The following is a 23,554-nucleotide window of genomic DNA, read 5'->3' as shown; positions in this document are numbered from 1 at the left end:
GCTCCACCGGGGGAATGGGAGGGTTTGGGAAGGAGGATAGGCTGACACCAGGAGTGAGCAGAACAAGGGGGAGAGTGGATGAGGAGACAGACAGATAAACGGCCGTGCCATCCCCCTCCCCTGCTTTTCCTTCTCTCTCCCCACTTTCTGCAGGAGTAACTCAGTAAGTCTGTGAGGCTGCAGCTCCTCCTCCTTTTCCCCCTCTTGGCTTGTATGTTTAGGCTTACTGTATTGTTCCAGTTTAGTTATTAGCAATAATGTTATCTGGAAATTTATTCTATATGTCTTTTGTGCATTTGTGCATACATTTCTATTGATTATGTTCCTAAAGTAGAATTGCTGGATCATAGGCTATGTTTATTTTCAACTCTAGTAGAAGATGCTAAAGTGCCTTCAAATATCATCCCACCACTGTACTCTTACCAGCCATGAACATGAGAAATGCCCTGTACACTGCATTACACCACATTACACCACAGCCTCATCAAAACTTGGTATTGTCAGCCTTTTTTATGGTACCCATTCTAGTGAGTGTGATATTGCATTGTGGTTTTAATATGCATTTTCCTGATTCTTAACGAGGGTCTCTACCTTTTCTTATCTTTACTGCTATTTGGGTATTTTCTATGCTGAGATTGTTCAGGTCCTTTAACTATTTTTCTTTCAGCATATCTACCTTAAAAATAATTTTTATAATTAAAATTTTGATATGAGCCCTTAATCAGTTGATGTTTTGCAGATATCTACCCCTACTCTTTGACACTGCTTTCATCTACCACACTCTTTCCAATTCCACTTATTTTTTAAATGGATATATTAAATCACTGCAAGAGACACCTTACCTGTAACTTTTCTCTCCTTTAATACATTATTTTATATTCTTGTATTATAAAACACGCATCTCAAAACAGATTTACACAGCTTGTATTTTGCATTTATGCACTCCGTTTTCCAGCAGGTAAAATCTAGCATTTTATTTATTGACATATTTGAGATTCTTCATGAACCAGATGTTGCTTAACTGTTGAGTATATGAAACCAAATACATGTTCCTAATTCCAGCATGCTAATGTGTAACTCCATACTTAAGCAGTGTTTTTTTGTTTTGTTTTGTTTTTTTTCTCTCTTTAGGATCCCTAGAAAAAAGAGCCCATGTCCAAATTATTACTAAATGCTTATTGGAGTAGGGTGGCAATTTAGACAGCAAGAGTGAGGGGGGAAATTAGGAAATAAAGCAAGAAAGGACAGGCATTTATCTTCTTACTTGTTCTAATTTCTTGTATCTGACAGATCCAAGATTATCTGGCAGGCAGTTAACACACCATTCTGTCTGATACTTTTTTTTTTTTTTTTTTTTGTGGTACGCGGGCCTCTCACTGTTGTGGCCTCTCCCGTTGTGGAGCACAGGCTCTGGACGCGCAGGCTCAGCGGCCATGGCTCACGGGCCCAGCTGCTCCGCGGCATGGGGGATCTTTCCGGACCGGGGCACGAACCCATGTCCCCTGCATCGGCAGGCGGACTCTCAACCACTGCGCCACCAGGGAAGCCCTGTCTGATACTTTTTACACACCGTTCTACCTGATTTTTTTTACACAGGCCCTCCGGCAACTGCTGGTGAATCTAGATCCCACCTCCCTGATATGGCATTTCCTTTGAATGTAGAAGTAGTGGGTGGAGCCAGAAGGTCCATGGATCCAGGCAGGTCAGACCCTGCCAATAACAGTGGGATTATGAATGTTTTGCTAAAGCTGGCTTGTCGCCCAGAGGAGAGGGCACACAAGTGTTCCCATTAAGAAATGAGGTAACCTCAGAGGCAGTAGCCAGGTCTCTGAACTGAGCAAGTGGCTTAAGCCAGGATGCAGATGAGGCCAAGTGAGTGTGGCATATGCATACCTGGTTCTGTACACCTTTTATGCTCTCGTCTACCACAGATGCCCTTCACAATAGTAATCTCATGAAGACAATGAGCCACAGTAAAGGCACAGGAAGGAAAGAGGAAAAGACGTAATATCAGTGTGTCCGACACCTGTGGTTTGACTAAACCATTTAGTTGCACATCAAAGGGAATTCTCTCAAAAGACAGCATTTCAAAATTCTCTGTTTTTTATTCTGAGTTACCATGATTCTTGCTGCCTCATCCCACAATTGCTATTTCATTTTCCAGGTGTGATGGAGCCGGCATTTTCTTACGTATCTGGATACTCAGTGGACGTTCTCCTCTTACAGATGATAGTAATCACCTCAGGTACGGATATCTGCTTCTTTTTCATAGTGTGTCACACCTATAAAGAAAAATAGTGAAGGTAAATGACAGTGAAGAAAATGAGGAGGCTTTTTCACTGCTGTTCCTCAGAGTCTACCCTTTCTGTTCTAGTTCTGAGGATAGAAATTAGTGTTAAAACAACCTATGATTATAAAACGTTATTTCAGTTTCTGTGTCTCTCTGAGCCCCAGCTCCGTGCTGCAACGCTGTGCCAGGGAGAAGAGACAGACACCTGGCTAACATCTACTCGGGAGACTCAAGTTCTCACTGACAAGTCATAACGAATAGATCCCTTATATTTAAGAACAAACCACGATCATTTATGTGATGATATGAGTTATAAGTTTAGTAGGACCTCAGATAAAGGAGACGTTGGCGTGAGCTGGAGCTGTCCACAAATTTCTCTTAGAGCAATAGGCCTTAAGTCTAATAGTTTGGATACCTTACAGTGAAAAGGATAAGCCCTCTTGACAGAGACAGGAATGAATCTGGCATAATCAAAAAGAGGAAAAACTAAGATTATGGGAGGAGCTTGTTATAGTTACCTATAGCTTCACAGAAAATTATCCCCCAAATTAGTGATTTAAAGCAACCATTTTATTATATCTCACATCTTGTTGGGCAGGAATTCTGGCCAGTGCTCAGCTGCGTGACTCTTCTGTTCCACGTGACGTAGACTGAGGTCTCTTGGTATATTCAGCTAGTGGGTGGAGTGTTCCAAAGGACTCAAGGTGGCTTCATTCACATGTCTAGCCCTTTGGTGGAGCAGGCTGGAAGGTTGGGATCCCCTGGGATTGTCAAGTGACATGTTAACCCATGGCCTTTCTGTCATGATGGTCTCAGGGTTGTCAGACTTTGTATATGGCTGCCGACGGCTTCCAGAAAGAATGGTACAAGAACAACAACAGCGACAAATGAGACCAGCTCATTTCTTAAGACAGACCCAGAAACTATTGCAGGTTGTCTTCTGCCATATTCTATTGAGCAAAGCAACATCAGAGCACAGTTTTAAGAGGAGGGGACATAGGCACTTTCTCTTCATGGATGGAGCATCAAAATATTTGTGGCCATTTTTAACTTGCCAAAAACTGATACTGAAAAAAGCAGCTGGTGTATCTGATAAGTAAAGGCTGTTGTTCAGCAATAGCAGTCCACCTCCCACCTCTCAATATTGGGGACTATCCACATTCCTTTGTTAAATATTTACAGAGTGCCTACCACGTTCAGGCAATGCTTTATGCACTGGGGATAATAAAGAGAATTTTTAAAAAAGATAGAGATTCTGTCGTTGCGTGGCTTACATATTAGCTGGTTATGAGAGAAAATAAAGACAGGAATTAAAAATATCAGGTAATGATATGTGCACTGAAGATATGATTAGGGGAAATGGGAAGTGGATGGTGATAAAATTTTTCTCTAAGGAGTTGACATTTAAGCTGGGACCTGAGAGGTAAGAAGGAGACAGTGATGGGAGGGTCTGAGAGAAGAGCACTGCTGTCAGAGCGAAGATATCTCTGAGAGCAAAGTTCTGAAGTCAGAAAGGACTTGGCATCAAGAATCAGGGAGAAGGCCAATGTGTCCAGAGCAGAGGAACCTAGGGGAAGCATCGTCCTGTGGCCGTCAGAATAAATCCGGTCTCGGACTTCTTCCGCAGAGCACTTCACTGTGAGCAGCTCCAGGAGCCACCAGGTGGTCCTGGTGGGCGAAAGTGCTGAGCTCAGCTGCCAGCTGTCCCTGCCACAGTGTGGTTTCATGAGCACTCTTCCCATCTGGTTTATCTGTACAAGGATGGGGAAGAACTCTCTGGAAAAAGCACTACAGCTATATGAATCGCACAGTGCTTCTGAAGGACACCCTGGGAGAGGGCAAAGTGACCCTCAGGACCCACAATCAGTGTTCTTGATGGGGGGCAGTACCACTCTTTCTTTAAAGACGGTGACACCTATGAGGAGGCCGTCATGGATCTGAGGGTAGCAGGTAAGGACAGAAAAGAGTCATCTCCACATTTCCTTGGCAATGCTACCCTGGACCACTTCCTGATATAGTTTGCATGTTTATATATGTTCATAATATACATAAACATACACATGTAGGGACCTCCCTTGTGGTCCAGTGGCTAAGACTCCATGCTCCCAATGCATGGGCCCCAAGTTCGATCCCTGGTCAGGCAACTAGCTCCCACACGCTGCAACTAAGAGTTCACATGCCACAACTAAGACTCGGTGCAGCCAAATAAATAAATAAATATTTTAAAAGATACACATGTACATATATAAAAGTATTATATACATCAATATATAAATATTTATATATCCATATCTCCTTTTTAAATGCTAATATGGTATATACTTTGCTTTGCAACTTACTTTTTTTTTAAACATAATTGTGTAAACAGGAAGAAACTTCATATCAGTGTATGAATTTTTCCTATTTCTTCTATGGTTGCAAAGTTTTCCATTCTTTGGATGATGCAGAATCATTTTACACATATCCTACTTTTTTTTTTTCAGGTCATCACCACTTCATTTTATTATTTATTTTTTGACATCTTTATTGGAGTATAATTGCTTTACAATGGTGTGTTAGTTTCTGCTTTATAACGAAGTGAATCAGCTATACATATACATATGTCCCCATAACTCTTCCCTCTTGCATCACACTCCCTCCCACCCTCCTTATCCCACCCCTCTAGGTGGTCACAAAGCACCAAGATGATCTCCCTTTGCTATGTGGCTGCTTCCCACTAGCTCTCGATTTTATATTTGGTAGTGTATATATGTCCATGCCACTCTCTCACTTTGACCCAGCTTACCTTTCCCTGTCCCCGTGTCCTCAAGGCCATTCTCTAGTAGGTCTGTGTCTTTATTCCCATCCTGCCTCTAGGTTCTTCAGAACCATGTCTTTTTTTTTTACATTCCATATATATGTGTTAGCATACAGTATTTATTTTTCTCTTTCTGACTTACTTCACTCTGTATGACTGACTCTAGGTCCATCCACCTCACTACAAATAACTCAATTTCGTTTCTTTTTATGGCTGAGTAATATTCCATTGTATGTATGTGCCACATCTTCTTTATCCATTCATCTGTCGATGGACACTTAGGTTGCTTCCATGATCTGGCTATTGGAAATAGAGCTGCAATGAACATTGTGGTACATGACTCTTTTTGAATTAGGATTTCTCAGGGTATATGCCCAGTAGTGGGATTGCTGGGTCGTATGGTAGTTCTATTCTTAGTTTTTTAAGGAAACTCCATACTGCTCTCCATAGTGCTGTATCAATTTACATTCCCACCAACAGTGCAAGAGGGTTCCCTTTTCTCCACACCCTCTCCAGCATTTATTGTTTGTAGAATTTTTGATGATGGCCATTCTGACCGGTGTGAGATGATATCTCATTGTAGTTTTGATTTGCATTTCTCTAACGATGAGTGATGTTGAGCATTCTTTCATGTGTTTGTTGGCAATCTGTATATCTTCTTTGGAGAAATGTCGATTTTTTTTGGATTGTGTTTTTTGTTTTTTTGATATTGAGCTGCATGAGCTGCTTGTAAATTTTGGAGATTAATCCTTTGTCAGTTGCTTCATTTACAAATATTTTCTCCCCTTCTGAGGTTGTCTTTTCATCTTGTTTATGGTTTCCTTTGCTATGCAAAAGCTTTTAAGTTTCATTAGGTCCCATTTGTTTATTTTTGTTTTTATTTCCATTTCTCTAGGAGGTGGGTCAAAAAAAACTTGCTGTGATTTATGTCATAGAGTGTTCTGCCTATGTTTTCCTCTAAGAGTTTTATAGTGTCTGGCCTTACATTTAGGTCTTTAATCCATTTTGAGTTTATTTTTGTGTATGGTGTTAGGGAGTGTTCTAATTTCTTTCTTTTATACGTAGCTGTCCAGTTTTACCAGCACCACTTATTGAAGAGGCTGTCTTTTCTTTTTTTTCTTTTCCTTTTGGTACGCGGGCCTCTTACTGTTGTGGCCTCTCCTGTTGTGGAGCACAGTCTCCGGATGCACAGGCTCAGCGGCCATGGCTCACAGGCCCAGGTGCTCCGTGGCATGTGGGATCTTCCTGGACCAGGGCACAAACCCGTGTCCCATGCATCGGCAGGCAGACTCTCAACCACTGTGCCACCAGGGAAGCCCCCTGTCTTTTCTCCACTGTATATTCTTGCCTCCTGTATCAAAGATAAGGTGACCATATGTGCATGGGTTTATCTCTGGGCTTTCTATCCTGTTCCATTGACCTACATTTCTGTTTTTGTGCCAGTATCATACTGTCTTGATTACTGTAGCTTTGTAGTATAGTCTGAAGTCAGGGAGCCTGATTCCGCCATCTCCATTTTTCTTTCTGAAGATTGCTTTGGCTATTTGGGGACTTTTGTGTTTCCATACAAATTGTGAAATTTTTTGTTCTAGTTCTGTGAAAAATGGAATTGATAGTTGGATAGGGATAGCACTGAATCTGTAGATTGCTTTGGGAAGTATAGTCATTTTCACAATGTTGATTCTTCCAATCCAAGAACATGGTATATCTCTCCATCTGTTTGTATCATCTTTCATTTCTTTCATCAGTGTCTTATAGTTTTCTGCATCAAGGCCTTTTGTCTCCATAGGTAGGTTTATTCCTAGGTATTTTATTCTTTTTGTTGTAATGGTAAGCAGGAGTGTTTCCTTAATTTCTCTTTCAGATTTTTCATCATTAGTGTATAGGAATGCAAGAGATTTCTGTGCATTAATTTTGTATCCTGCAACTTTACCAAATTCATTGATTAGCTCTAGTAGTTTTCTGGTAGCATCTTTAGGATTCTCTATGTATAGTATCATGTCATCTGCAAAAAGTGACAGCTTTACTTCTTCTTATCTGATTTGGATTAAAATTAACTTCTAGCTCATCCAAGTAGAGGATCAGAAGGATCTTTACTATTAGGAAACTTATTAACATAATATAATGCATCAGTTATTCCGATGAGAAATATGATAATGTTAATACAGTTGATGTCATTAGAGTTATTACATTTCAAATGAGTTCCTAACTCAAGAATTAATCAAAAGTAAAATGTCTATTTAACATTACATATATTAGCTTTCAAAAAGAGAGTATTGGAAATATCAAGTATTATTATTATTAAGTAGCTAGAGAGAATGTTCCTTATTCCTGGCATTAACTCATTTAAGAAGGTAGGTAGGTATGCCTGTAGGAGATGGGCTAAGATGGGCTAAGAATTTTAAAATGAGCCCAAGATCAAAGAGTTAAAAGTCCCTGTATTTTTGAGATGTTGTTTATATTGGATACCATTGGTAAAAACTTTGGAAGAAGATCTGAGTATCCTGTGGCTTGACTGATACTACACTTCTAGGTGAAGATCTCTGACTCTATATACACCAGAAAGGGGTCATGTTTCATTTGGGAGTATACCCTTACCAAATCAAGAAGCTAGATACAAACCAAGAAACTAGAAAATGAATTTCAGAAAGTAAAATGTAGAATCAATTAATATAAAAACAGAAATCAAATAAAAAATGTTCAGATTCCCAACAAAAAGAACTGATTTTTCCCTTAGTAAAACAGACACACACCATTGTTAAGATTTGTTATGAAAAAAAGGGACAGGTCATATATAAAAATATAACAGGAAGGAGTAGATAGTTCTGCCTCAAGCCATGACAGAACAAGTGGTTCCTGAACTCTTCTTTGAGAACTACTGAAAAACATGAATAAAACACGTATTTGTAAAATGCTTGAGTAAATCAGTGAAAATGGTAAAGTAAGAAACTTCAAAAATCCTTCCCTTGTACAGACTGAATGTTTGTGGTCCACGCCCTTGCCCAAAATTCATATGTTGACACCCTAACCCCTAATGTAACTTATTTGGAGATAGGGCCTTTACAGAAATAATTAAGGTTAAATTAGGTGATAAAGATAGGGCCATGATCCAGTAGGATTAGTGTCTGTATAAGAAGAGACATGAGAACTCATGCACTCTCTCTCCCGTTGCTTGCACAAAAAGAAGGGGTCATGTGAGCACACAACAAGATGGTGGCCACCTATAAGCCAGAAAGAGAAGCCTCACCAGAAACTAACCATGCAGGCACCCCGATGTGGGACTTCCCGCCTCCAGGACTGTGAGAAAATAAATGCCTGTTGTTTAAGCCACCCACCTAGTTTATGGTATTTTATTATGGCAGCCTGAGCTGATTGATACTTTCCCTTTATAAAACGGTAAGTAAACTAGGAAAAAATGCACCAGAAATCAACTTTTTTCAGAAATCTGGAAACTAACCGCAAGCTTGCAACCAGGGGAACACTTAATCAGAAAAAAGTAGCTGAATTTCAGTAAGAACAGTGAGCTTTGTGGCATTCTAACTGGCATTCTAACTTAACCTGTTCTTATCCCCTGCTTTCCAGCTCAGTGGTAACCTTGAAAATAACAGCCTGAATTCCCCTATTAGTACTGGAAGAGGGAATAGAATGGACTTCAATAACAAAGATACAAGCAGGATGGAACCCACATGCATGAACTAGACCCTCACTAGGATGGACTGAAACCCATATGTATTCTTATTGCTTTTGACCTTGTTGAACAGAGTATGTTGCAGAAACCAGAGCCCTTCATCACAATTGACATACACACATTTGGCTTAGGACTCAGAGAAGTTGAAGGAGGATTCATGGGAAAGTAGAGCAATTGCAGGTCTAGCTTCTACATCATTCTAATGAAAGGAATCAGCATATCAGCAGCAACATATACAAGCTACAAAAATGGCTGCTGCTTCCTTTCCACCCTCCGTCTTCCAGGAATTTTCCTTATGGCCTACACTAACTGGAAACATAAATGAAAGGGCATTCTGGAAAGTGTGGTCAAGTTGACACACATTTAAGGACATGATCACAATGTCCTTAGATAAATTTTTTATTTTTACATATGAGAAAGGACAGAAACCTCTGAATTTAAACTAAGGGAAAAAACAGACAATAGAAACAGACCTAACAGACTGAAGTTGACTAAGATAGTGAAATTAGCTGATAAGTTTAAAATAACTTTAATTGATTTGTTCAAGCATGCAGAGGAAGAGATAGATAACACTACCATAGAAGTGGAATATATGGTAGGAAAATATTGGGGATTCCCAGGAGGAGAAAATATAACTTCTGAAATAAAAAAAAAAATCATTAAAAAGAGTTTAGCAGCATATTCAGCAGAAAGAACATGGGATTAGGGAATTGGGAGACTATCTAATTGTAAATACCCAAACTGAAGAACAGAGAGGAAAAAGAATATAAAATAAAGAAAAATGCATAGGGATATAAGAGAAACAGTGAAAGGATCTAACAGATATGTAACTAGACACCCAACAGCAGAAGATGTATTTGAAGAAATAATGACTGGAATGCTATTTTTAAACCCATGTATTCATGGAGGTATGTGAACCTCAAGCAGGATAAACCATATCAAACACATCATAGTCAGACTATGCAAATCAAATTGAAACAAATCTGTTTAAAGCAGTCTGAGAATAAAAGGCATATTGTCTTCAAAGAATCAACAATAGGACAGATAGCTGACTTTTCAACAGATAATACAAAAGGAAGAAAATAATGGAATTATCTATTGGACACATTGGAAGGAATTAAGTTCCAACCAGGATTTTGGTCCAGATGACACTATCATTTAAAAATGTAGGTTAGGGCTTCCCTGGTGGCACGGTGGTTGAGAGTCTGCCTGCTGATGCAGGAGACGCAGGTTCATGCCCCAGTCCGGGAAGATCCCATATGCTGTGGAGTGGCTGGGCCCGTGAGCCATGGCCACTGAGCCTGTGCATCCGGAGCCTGTGCTCTGCAGCGGGAGAGGCCACAACAGTGAGAGGCCCGTGTACCGCAAAAAAAAAAAAAAAAAAAGAAAAAATGTAGGTTAAATAAAGATGATTCCATAGTGGCCTTAGAGAAGTAATTCTACTTTAGTTTAAGGAGAAATTTACAGACAACCAAATCTCCTGGTTCTTGAATCAAATTAAACAACGTTATATGCCTTTATCCTGGCATAAAAAGCTCAGTCAATCACTGTATTTCTGTAAGTCAGTATTTTTGCTTCAAGACTTCTAGCTTTTTAGGAAGACTACCTCCCTGATATCTACCATGTGGATCTCCCTCTGAATGTAAACTTCTTCCAAATTTCTTCTAGATTATAGTTGGAACTTGTTTCTGCCCTTGGCCTTTGTTACAACTCCAGTCATTATGAAAGCCAACCCTGAAATAAATTTATATACTAAAATTTTCCCTTGTGTCACTTATCAGAGTAAGTACTCTGGCTTCATTTGGAAACTTTATGCCTCCTACACTTATTTTACAAAATCATTCTTTTAATTCAATGCACAAAAGACCTGTTATCTGTTTATTTAATTTTTAACTGTGGACTTTCATGCTAATAGCCCTCTGATGCATTTCCCTGATTGATGTCAGATTTCCTCTGATAGATATGTAATTTATGAGCTCCAAAACTACCAATAAACCATAATTGAAGGATGTAGAGAATTGTCTTTGAGTTCTCTGCTTAGAAATTTTTGTCTGATTTTCTTCTCCAAAATGATTAATTACTGTAATTTGTCTTAAAGTTTACTCTCCTTACCCCTTTACATGGATGTAGATTTTAACACATCCTAGAAAGAAAATTCTAACATTCAGAATTCTCCAGCCAGGAAGAAGTCTGTCTCAAGATAATCATGAGTTCACCATACTTGGAAGTATTCAAGCAAATAATTGACAGCCTAATTAAAAGATAAAAGAAATTAACGGAATTTCTTCCCTATGCTAGGTAACTTGATGTTTGAAGTCCTTTGTCTATGTGTTATTATGGGACTCCAATTACTTTGTTTTCTTAGCATCCTCAGAAATCCTTAAGCAGCTGTGATGATTTTCCCATATCTTTCAGTACATCTGTATGCAGGGAGTGATGTCTAATTACAGCCATATGCTGGCTCTACTCAAAATCACTTGAAACTCTAAGCTCTGCCACATCTCTGGGTCTTGCTCTTCTTCCTTACTGATCCTAATTTCTAAATAACTCCATATAGAACTAAAAGTAAACAAGAACTTAGAGACGAGGGTTAATACTGCTTTTTCAACATGTTCCTATTAGAAAATCCTGGTTTCCTAATTTTTACATTTCCTTTCTCTTTCTTCCATATTTCCAATTCCCACCAAATGCTTATTGGATGAAAAGTGTGCTATAATGCATATTTATACTCATGATTAGCATAGCCATGCTAATTTTATTACTGTATTATTTTGGACCGATAAATGTGCATGGCAGATAGTGTGGGTGCTCTGAGGTATTCTTTCTCTGCCTCATTTTAAAGTCCTCTGAGATTTGTTTGTCATTGATATATGATTCCCTGTCTCAGATAAGTTCAGATAGGAAGAACATTGATCTGGGTTACATTTCCAAGATCTTCTACTTCAGTAGTCTTGATTGAGTTCTAGGTATCCAGGTTCTCATGCTATTTGGGGTTGCTTTCAGTAACAATTTTATTGCTTCAACACCCTTATCAGCATTAAGCAGGAATTAAGGTTCATCTTTACTGTGAATTTATAAGTGTGTGTGCATATTTTATAACATTGTGTGCATATGTCTATTTAAAATTTCATTTTAAGGCACTTTTCTCAGCATTCTTTTGCATTGGCATGTAACACTTTATGTGTCATTCTCCTATTTCCAATTTTTGGTACTAGATGCAATGCTGCTAAGAAAATTATTCAATGTGTCTCCTTGTATAGGAGCTTCAATGAGATGTATACCAATATGTGGAATTTCAGAATTAAAGGCTATTTGAATTTTCAGCTTTACTTGATAGAGTTGCCATTTATAAAACATACCTGCCAAGTATCTTGATGAATGGGTCAAATAGTGAAGGAAAATGACAGGAGGCACAATACATGCAAACTCAGAGTAAAAGGGGACATTGAAAATTCACTTGTATTAAGCATTTATAATCCTGAAATATTTTCAAATGACTATTTAGATTGATGATATTTATGTAAAGATAAAAATATATCTGTGAGATCCAAATTAAGAAATATTTTATAAGCCACTAATATCTCTTCTCATTGGTTAAACATGACAGATGGAAACTAATGTAGTAGGGGAAAAAGCATAAAAATTGCTAGAATATGGACAAAGTTAAAATGCTCAGGAAACTTTTTGTTATTGAGAAAAATAATTAATAGACTGATAAATTGTATAACTTTTTTTTTTTTTTTTTTTTGTGGTACGCGGGCCTCACTGTTGTGGCCTCTCCTGTTGCGGAGCACAGGCTCCGGATGCGCAGGCTCAGCGGCCATGGCTCATGGGCCCAGCCGTTCCGCGGCATGTGGGATCTTCCCGGACCGGGGCACGAACCCGTGTCCCCTGCATCGGCAGGCGGACTGTCAACCACTGTGCCACCAGGGAAGCCCAATTGTATACTTTTTAAAGTTAATTTTAAATTCCCAAATCTCTAATGGGGTCTCTAATATTGCACAAGTAGAATTAAAATATTTGAACAAAGAGAAGAAAAATATATACTGAGAAAAATCCAATCTATCCCAAACAGAACATTAAGGAAAATAAATAACAAAGCATAGAAAAGATGAGGCAAATAGTAAACACAAAATAAGATAGTGGAAGTAAATTTAACTAACTATCTTTATAATCACAATAAGTTTAAATGGACTAGGAACTCTAGTAAAACTTAAAAAATGAGTTAAAAAAATCCAGCAGTATGCTATTTAAATTAAATCTAATTAAAACTTAAGACTACAGAAGGTTTAATTATAAAAAGTTGAGATGGTTGAGAGTCCGCCTGCCAATGCAGGGGACACGGGTTCGTGCCCCGGTCTGGGAAGATCCCACATGCTGTGGAGCGGCTGGGCCCGTGAGCCATGGCCGCTGGGCCTGCGCGTCCGGAGCCTGTGCTCCGCAACGGGAGAGGCCACAACAGTGAGAGGCCCACGTACCGCAAAAAAAAAAAAAAAAAAAAAAAAAAAAATCTAGGGAAAAAATAATCCCTAAGTAATAATCAAAAGAAATCTGATATAGTTGGATAATATACAAAATAAGATGAAAGAAGTACAGAGTTTCAATATCTAACGATAAAAATTTCATTCGTTCCAACCATAAATAAAACACTAACAAACAGTAATCACATATTATAATTACAGAAGTCCAAAAACTTTAATAATAATTACCATACAGGCCACATTCTCTGATGACATTGAAATTTAGTTGGATGTCAATTTAAAAAAAATATTTAAGCAATTTAAAGTCTTTTAGAAATTCAAAACTGTTTTAAATAATTATAGGTATAAAGAAAATTATATGTAAAAATTCACACACAAAGGAAATTCTGGAAAGACAGAAAATGTGACCTAGAACATAAATCTTCCTCTTTCCCCACATAATAATAAACAGAGAAACTTTTGGGCCAACCCAATGGATAGCTAAAACAAAATCCACTGGGAAACATTACCAACAAAAACTAAGTGCCAATGTATATTCATGAATAAAGATATACAACGGATTGGAGAAAATGTGAAAAATAAGTGAATACAGGCAAAGAAGATTCAAAATATGTATAATAGCAGACATTGGAATGCAAAGCCAAATCAAAAGAACAAAACAAATACTAAAAGCTATAATTCAAGAAAACCTTCTGGAAAAAAAACAAAAAAAACACCCAGATTTGATGCTACATATTAACTAAGCACATCACATGCAGAAGAATTCAGACTCAAAACAATCAATAGCAAGACATGTTCTATTAAAATTCCTGGACATTTAAAGTACAAGAAAAATATCCCTCTGGTCACCTAGCCAAACAACAAGTAACATGAAAGGAAAATAAAATCAGACTAGGATCAGATATTTCAATAGTAATACTTCAGGCTAGAAGACAGTAGTGTAACAGATTTGAGATATTCAGGAAAGTAAATAAAAACCAAAGATTTATAAACAGAAGAAATGACTTTGGAAAATAAAAGTTACTGCCAAAAGTTACTGCTATTAGATGTAGTAGTTACCTTTAGAACTAAAATGAAATGAAGGTTAAGAACATGAAAAATGTTTAATATCACAGTTTTTAAGGAAAGACAAATTAAAACCACAGTGAGTTACCATTATGCACATGTTAGAATGGCTAAAAATGTAAAGACTGGCCTTAGTGTTGACTAGAATGTGGAGCAATTGAAACTCTCATTCACTGCTGGTACGACTTTCAAATGGTATAACCACTTTTAAAATAATTGGCAGTTCTGTAAACAGTGAAGCTTAGAATATAATATGACCTAGCCATTCCACTACTAAATATTTAACCAAAGAAAATGAAGACATATACAATCATGCAAAAACTTACATGCAAATGTTCATAGCAGCTCTATTTGTCAGAGCAAAAAAATGGAAACAATCCAAAAGTCCATCAACAGTTGAATGATTAAACAAAGAGTTGCATGTCCATACAATAGAACACTATTCAGCTGTACATTTAACAACCAGGACAAATCTGAAAATAATTAATCTGGATAAAAGTGTGATAAAAATGAATATGCCCTTTATGACTCCATTTAAATGAAATTCTAAAAGATACATACTAGGGACTTCCCTGGTGGCGCAATGGTTAAGAATCTGCCTGACAACGCAGGGGACACGGGTTAGAGCCCTGGTCCGGGAAGATCCCACATGCCGCAGAGCAACTAAACCCATGCGCCACAGCTACTGAGCCTGCACTCTAGAGCCTGCGAGCCACAACTACTGAGCCCACATGCCACAACTACTGAAGCCTGCACACCTAGAGCCCATGCTCTGCAACAAGAGAAGCCACAACAATGAGAAGCCCGCACACCGCAACAGAGTAGCTCTCGCTCACCGCAACTAGAGAAAGACTGTGCACAGTAATGAAGAAGCAACACAGCCAAAAATAAATAAATAACTGTATTTTTAAAAAAAGATACATACTAATATCTGTTGACAGAAAACATATCAATTTTTGCCTGAGGATAGTAGTGGAGAGAGAGTAAAGAATGGATTATCAAGAAGTACGAAGAAAATTTTGGAATTAATGGATATTAATTATATAGTTTAAAGGGTGTATGGATATGTCAAAATTCGTCATATTGTACACTTTAAATGTGTGCGATATAATGTGCATCATTATACCTGGATAAAGTTTTAAAAAAGAGAATAAATGGGCCGACTCTCTCAATATAAAAACAGGGAGAATTAAAGGAGCATATGCAAATTCTTTGAAATTTTAACAGCACTTTGAATATGTCCTTTCATTACCTTACATCCTCCACTGATTTTGATAAGTCAACCATGAATGGTGTGGTTCCCTTGTACATGATGAGTCTTATGCAGATATATATACCATAACTTCTTTAACCATTCATCTGTTGATGGACACTTAGGTTGTTTCCATGTCTTAGCTATTGTAGATAGTGGTGCTATGAACATTGGGGTGAATGTATCTTTCCAAACTAGAGTTTTTGTCTTTTCTGGATATTTGCCCAGGAGTGGGATTGCTGGATCATATGATAACTCTATTTTTAGTTTTTAAAGGCGCCTCCATACTGTTCTCCATAGTGGTTGCACCAGTTTACATTCCCACCAACAGTGTAGGAAGGTTAAGAGTGCATTATTAGTGTTTATGTACTATGCACTAATTTTTAGAAAGTTTTGGTTCATGGTTCTTATCTTTATTTTGTGGATGACCATTTTATTCCTGCTTATTTCCTTTTAATTATTTTTTACAGAATATTAATATATCTTTCAACATATATTTTGGTAAAAGTTGCATAGTTTTGGTCTTTGCATCCCTGTATTTTCAACTTTTCTGTCATTGAGCATTAGTTAAGTCTCTTGTAAACATCATAGATTTGAAAATAGTTTTCTTTCAATGGACATGTTTAATTATGGATAGATATGACATTTAATTACTGATGGGTATAGATTTATTTCTATTTTCAGAGTTACTTCCATTTTGCCCTGTAGATTACTTGTTTTTATTCCAGTCATTCCCCTAATTTGCTGTCTTCTGATTACTTTCTATCTGCCTTCTGATTACTTTCTATCCTTTCTTTTTTTAAAGTTAACATACTTTGCACAAGAGCTACAAGCAAAATGCAAACTTGAGTGTACAAATATATTTTACTTGCCCTCCACCTGACAATTATTTGGCTTTATATAAAATTGTAAAGCCACAGTTACTTTATTTGGAAATCTTAGCATATTTTTCCTCTGTTGTCTCTTTATCCACTGTCCCAGATGAAACATTTGATGCTTGTTTAATCCCTTAATTTTGCAGGAAACCTGTCAAGGAAATAAAATGTACTTGAGGTATTGTAAATTCAAATTTTACTAAAGGCAAGTAGCTGAAATAAAAACATGTTTGAGAACAAATTGATTTCCTCTGAGATGCCAAAAACATCTTTGGAAAAGCCATGAGAAAAAACTTTTATGTAGAAGTCATTAACTTGAATTCCCTGGCTTAAAGCAATGAGAGGGAAACCTCTGCTGGGAGAAAGTGTACAAGGAATAAAGGCATTCTAGAAAGGAGTCTGATTTAATTTGCACAGTATCTCTTTGCAACTGAAGTAAATGAATACCCCGGTGAAAATATAATCAGTAATATATATTCACTCTCTCTCTCTTTGTTTCTCTCTGTCTTCTCACTCTCTTCCTGTACCCTCATAACTCAGATAACAGTAAATCACTATATGTTGTGTTTGTTTGCTTGGAAAAGGCTATTGCACAATAATAGTGATGCTTACATCATAAGACACATCAGAAACTGCAGTGGATTTGTGGATTTGCTTTTACAATTTTTCTAAACATTCTTATGCATCCCCTTACCCTTCTGGAACTTGAAAAATTGTGAAACATAAGAGACATCAAAATGGAATAATCAACTTATCAACACAGGAGAAGAGCTAAACTCATTCAATGAAAGGGTGCAGAGAAAGCAGTTATTGAAAAAACAATGAGATTCATACCAAAACCCTAACACAAATTTGGTAGAACCAGAGAAAACATTAAGAAAAATTGTAGAAAATGAATTTGGAGAAATTATTTTTTCTTTGTAAAACAAAATTGACTTGATTATGGGAAGTGGTTGATTTTTTTAAAGTTAAAAATCTCATAGCTAATTTAGAGCATTTCAATTTATGGTCAAGTTTGACCATTTTCAATTTTGGCCTGTCATGAGGTTGCTGCTATAAACTCTATAATATTAGCAATGTGAGACATATTAATAGAGTGTAAATGGTGACAAGTAGAGTAAACTGGGTCTTTTCAGTTGACTACATTGTATAATCTCTCTTTCAAATCAATTAATGTATTGTCTTAATTTTTTTTAAGTAGAAATCTGGGAAAACCGAAAAGATAATTGGCAAAATCTTTGAGTGGCTAACGCAACTCTTTCGTTGGTCTCCATAGGATACAGAGGAGCAGTGCTGAGAAATGGCCTTAGGGAACCAAGTGGATGAAAACAGGGTTCATTTTTAACAATTCTGGCTCCCTCCACTGTGATTGACAGTAAAATTTCTCCTTGATTCTAACTCTTCTTTTAATCCCACTGGGTCAGCAGATAAACCTGACTCTTTTTTTTAACATCTTTATTGGAGTATAATTGCTTTACAATGGTGTGTTAGTTTCTGCTTTACAACAAAGTGAATCAGCTATACATATACATATATCCCCATATCTCCTCCCTCTTCTTCTTTTTTTGCGGTACGTGGGCCTCTCACTGCTGTGGCCTCTCCCATTGTGGAGCACAGGCCCCGGACGCGCAGGCCCAGCGGCCATGGCCCACGGGCCCAGCCACTCCGCGGCACGTGGGATCCTCCCGGACCGGGGCACGAACCCGCGTCCCCTGCATCAGCAGGCAGACTCCCAACCACTGCGCCACCAGGGAAGCCCTCTCCTCCCTCTTGCGTCTCCCTCTCACCCCTCTATGTGGACACAAAGCACCGAGCTGATCTTCTTGTGCCATGCGGCTGCTTCCCACTAGCTAAATATTTTACATTTGGTAGTGTATATATGTCCATGCCACTCTCTCACTTCGTCCCAGCTTACCCTTCCCCCTCCCTGTGTTCTCAAGTCCATTCTCTATGTCTGCATCTTTATTCCTGTCCTGCCCCTAGGTTCTTCAGAACCTTTTTTTCTTTTTTTGGTTCCATATATATGTGTTAGCATACAGTATTTGTTTTTCTTTTTCTGACTTACTTCACTCTGTATGACAGTCTCTAGGTCCACCCACCTCACTACAAATAACTCAATTTTGTTTCTTTTATGGCTGAGTAATATTCCATTGTATATATGTGCCACATCTTCTTTATCCATTCATCTGTTGATGGACACTTAGGTTGCTTCCATGACCTGGCTATTGTAAATAGAGCTGCAATGAACATTGTGGTACATGACTCTTTTTGAATTATGGTTTTCTCAGGGTATATGCCCAGTAGTGGGATTGCTGGGTCATATGGTAGTTCTATTTTTAGTTTTTTTAGGAACCTCCATACTGTTCTCCATAGTGGCTGTATCAATTTACATTCCCACCAACAGTGCAAGAGGGTTCCCTTTTCTCCGCACCCTCTCCAGCATTTATTGTTTGTAGATTTTTTGATGATGGCCATTCTGACCTGTGTGAGGTGATACCTCATTTTAGTTTTGATCTGTATTTCTCTAATAATTAGTGATGTCGAGCATCTTTTCAAGTGCCTCTTGGCCATCTGTATGTCTTCTATGGAAATATGTCTATTTAGTTCTTCTGCCCATTTTTTGATTGGGTTTTTTTATCTTTTTGATATTGAGCTGCATGAGCTGTTTGTATATTCAGGAGATTAATCCCTTGTCAGTTGCTTCATTTGCAAATATTTTCTCCCATTCTGAGGGTTGTCTTTTCATCTTGTTTATGGTTTCCTTTGCTGTGCAAAAGCCTTTAAGTTTCATTAAGTCCCATTTGTTTATTTTTGTTTTTACTTCCCTTCCTCTAGGAGGTGGGTCAAAAGGATCTTGGTGTGATTTATGTCATAGAGTGTTCTGCCTATGTTTTCCTCTAAGAGTTTTATAGTGTCTGGCCTTACATTTAGGTCTTTAATCCATTTTGAGTTTATCTTTGTGTATGGTGTTAATGCACAGAGATCTCTTGCATTCCTATACACCAATGATGAAAAATCTGAAAGAGAAATTAAGGAAACACTCCCATTTACCATTGCAATCAAAAGAATAAAATAACTAGGAATAAACGTACCGAAGGAGACAAAAGACCTATATGCAGAAAACTATAAGACACTGATGAAAGAAATTAAAGATGATACAAACAGATAGAGAGATATACCATGTTCTTGGATTGGAAGAATCAACATTGTGAAAATGACTATACTACCCAAAGCAATCTACCAATTCAATGCAATCCCTATCAAACTACCAATGGCATTTTTCACAGAATTAAAAGAAAATATTGCACAATTTGTATGGAAATACAAAAGACCCCGAATAGCCAAAGCAATCTTGAGAATGAAAAACAGAGGTGGCAGAATCAGGCTCTTGGACTTCAGACTATACTACAAATCTACAGTAATCAAGACAGTATGGTACTGACACAAAAACAGAAATATAGATCAATGGAACAGTATAGAAAGCCCAGAGATAAACCCATGCACATATGGTCACCTTATCTTTGATAAAGGAGGCAAGAATATACAATGGAGAAAAGACAGCCTCTTCAATAAGTGGTACTGGGAAAACTGGACAGCTACATGTAAAAGAATGAAATTAAAACCTTACTTTTGAGTGGATGAATACTGGGTACAGGCTCCTTTCTGCTTCCCTGTATCATTAACCTGTGCCTTTGGATGCAAAGATATTGATTGGGTTGTTTTCCTTAATGGCAGAAACTAGGCATGAGAAGCATAAATCTGTACTGTAGGAATCATGGACTTGTCCTTGCCTTTGTTTAATCTCAAAGGGTGGAATGTTTCTCCACATTGGAGAGGTAATGAGGGTCTGACTCCAGGCCAGATTCCCATGTGTAATTCCTTATGTCCGATTATAGGAAATTACAAAGGCTTTGCATAGCAGGGCCCATGTGGGAAAGCTGTCCTCCCCACACCAGACTTGGTGCACAGTCAACTCCTTGCACTCTCTGGAGGAAGCTGCAGTCAAGGACTAGGTCTCCAGCCCCCAGCAGCCATGCTCATATGCACACCTGCATTCCCAGCCCAGGTACCTCCTTTTGGAGGCCTCGTTATTGGGGTCCTCAGCTGAGATGCTTTTTAATTGCCTCTTCTGAGACCTTCTTTTATTGGGAGACGGTGTCTTGACTAAAAGCTTCTTCTCTGCTCTGACTATTTTTCCATTCTAGCCCTTCTCTGTCTCTCCTCCCCATCCACTCTCCCCTGCGTCCATAAAATGGCAGGAGCCTTTTGTTCAGTGTTCTTTATAGTGAGACACAATTTTCCCCACCTGTGCTGCATGTCACCTGACCCTTACCCAGTGCTGTTCTGTGGGGGAAATGGAACTGTAAGGAGCCACCACAGCTTTCCTTTTTTGGCCTCTTATATGCCCACAATAAGGGGATAAAAGCTTGACTGTTACTGTTTTGCTCGTTGTCCTAATTGGCCACGTCAACATCTAGCAGCTCTCAACAGGTAGTACAGAGAAAGCCAAGAGTCAGTGGATGTAAAGATGAAAAAACAAATACCCATTTTTGTGGTTATAGGTTATAGGTCTTTTTTTTGGTTTAAGTAAAAATAATTTCTCTGTATTGTCCATAATAACTTATCATGGATTTGCATTGTATTTGGGGGAAAAAGTCTGCTAGTAATTAAGAGTACATGTTTTTGTAACCTTGCATACATTTTTTAATGGAACGTTTTAGGATTGTAGATTGCTGGTGGAACACGAGAATTAAAATTTTTCTTCCCGTGTGACTAATTCTATATTTCCTTCCATTTTCATAAGAAGATTATATCTGCACAACAAAGCCAGGACTTTCATCATTGGGCATTAGTTAGGGGATTTCAAATTAGTTAGGGGATTTCATTAGTTCACATGCCTTACTGTGAACATAGGCTCATAAATGTTCCTGTCCAGCCTTTGTGGACATCTACAAGTTTCTATAATATTAAATTGTTATTATTAACTATGATATTAAATTTTTAATTCTGCATTTGAGATCAAAATAGAAGACAACATCTAAACTTCACAAAGAGCTCAGTATTGAATGTTTCTGGATGAAACACTTGGGCCTTCCAATTTTACTTGAGAGAACTATCAAAGTGTGAAGTCAGAAATGAGACTGTCACTGGAGTTTGAGGCACTAATACTGCACTTGTAGAAACCCCGGAGCCTCAAGGCAGCTACAATCAGAAAGCCCTTATAAGGCATAAGTCTTCCTCCTTTCCCTCCCTTCTCCCTCCCTCCCTTCCTCCCTCCCTCCTCCCTCCCTCCCTCCCTCCCTTCCTCCCTTCCTCCCTTCCTCCCTCCCTTCCTTCCTTCCTTCCTTCCTTCCTTCCTTGTTTCCTTCCTTCCTTCCCTCCTTCCTTTCTTTCCTTCTTTCTTTCTCTCTTCCTTTCCTTTTTTAGGAAGGGACTATATTGTGTACATTTCTTTCAGTGATATCAGCTGATACCTCTGTGAGATTTTGAGAGAACAGGTAGAGGCAATGAGAGGCAGTAGAGGTAGATGTTTCAAGAGATATAGAAGCAGAGAGGAAGAGATAGACAGATTTCACTGGGGTAGAATCTGACCACTTCTGGTCTTCTCCCCCTCTGATTGCCTCCCTGATGTGTGTGTATGTGCAGGTATATGCATGCATGTGTGTGCATGTGATATTTGTTGTTTATCAGGCACAATGTTAGACGTTTTACATCAAAATTTCTAATCTTCACAATCTCATAATTATATTCCGCATATCGTGGAGGAAATAAAAGTAGATCAGAAGGGATAAGCCATTAACCCAAGGTCACTCAGCATGGTTAAGTCAGGATAGAAACCCAACTCTCTGGATTCAAACACTATGTTCTTTTCATTAAGCAACCTTTCTTCTCTAGCCTGAGTAAAACCTGGTCTCAAAATCACCTTATTTTTTCTCTTGTTTTTTTTTTTTTAATAAACAGGGTACTCCCCTCACTTCTTTTTTCTTTCCTCCATAATCATATTTAGTTGAATTTAGAGTTATCCTGAGAATATTATCATCCTGGCTTGGGCAGCTTCATTACATGTGTAGTTTCATTACATGTGCCAAAGATATCGTTAGAAAAGTACACGTTCTGGCAGGAAAATCTCTAGTGTATTATTATCACATCAAATCCACCAAGAGCTTTGCACATTAACAGATCAAGAGAAAATCTACAAGTCTTTGTTGCTTTCCCCAGTTATTAAGGCACAAAGACTGGAAAGGTCACTTTTGTAGAAACCCCAGGATCCTCAAGAAGGCTACAATCTGAGATTGTATCTGGAGACCAGATGGAAGAAAGATGCCTTCTGAGTTACCACCCTTCCCATTCCATTTACCTCTGAATATAAAGTAAATAAAGGAAATGACCATGGTGATAAAGACCATCAGAACACACAGGATCAGAGTCATATCTTCCAACTACATGACATCCAACTGGAAATGTGGATCTGAAATGGGGACTGGAAAGAGATGCAAGAATTAAAAGGGTCACAGAGGGAAGGGAGAACTGAATTACAGACCAATAAATTTACTTTTCACATTCCTATTACTCCATACTTCTGGGCTTATGTGTGGGTGAAGGAGAAGTAGGCTGGGTTATGTGGATGACCCTGGAGATGAGTACATTTGGCCTAAGTCTGGAAGAAGGCTGCAAAGAAGCAGATACCCATTCTTCCACCCAAGCATCATGACACTTGCTCTGGTCGGCCAGAGTCTGAAGGACAGATAGACACATTATACCTTTATCTTCTTTATGTGGTGCTGTAGCTGTAGAATTCTACTCTCTTGAGGAGTATGGTGAAATAGAATAGTCTAAGATGAACAGAATCTCTGAGATGAAAGAGATCTTACAATTCTCAAAAGTCATCCTCTTATCTGGAGCAGAAGTCTTCTGTAAAGTATGTTTTCTGGGTGATTATAAAGGTGGAAAACACGCCTAACTCATAATATTGATTAATATGTCTTGTGATGGGAACACCATTGCCAACAGTTAGGGTATCTGTTTCATTACTGGACAGCTATGTCTATTAAAAATTACTTTCTTATATCAACCCTAGTTTGTTTCACTGACATGATTGTTCACTG

At 38.2% G+C, this 23,554-nt stretch overlaps 1 pseudogene; it reads right to left on the bottom strand.

Annotated features, from left to right (window-relative positions):
* Positions 1 to 2,241: 2,241 nt before the first annotated feature.
* The window catches only part of LOC101277352 (putative selection and upkeep of intraepithelial T-cells protein 1 homolog), a 30,842-nt pseudogene continuing 9,529 nt past the window's right edge, over positions 2,242 to 23,554 (bottom strand).

Source organism: Orcinus orca, chromosome 1 (genome assembly GCF_937001465.1).
Source record: "Orcinus orca chromosome 1, mOrcOrc1.1, whole genome shotgun sequence".
Classification (NCBI taxonomy): domain Eukaryota; kingdom Metazoa; phylum Chordata; class Mammalia; order Artiodactyla; family Delphinidae; genus Orcinus; species Orcinus orca.
Note: the sequence above shows the minus strand (reverse complement) of the source record. Positions and strands in the feature narration are given on the sequence as shown.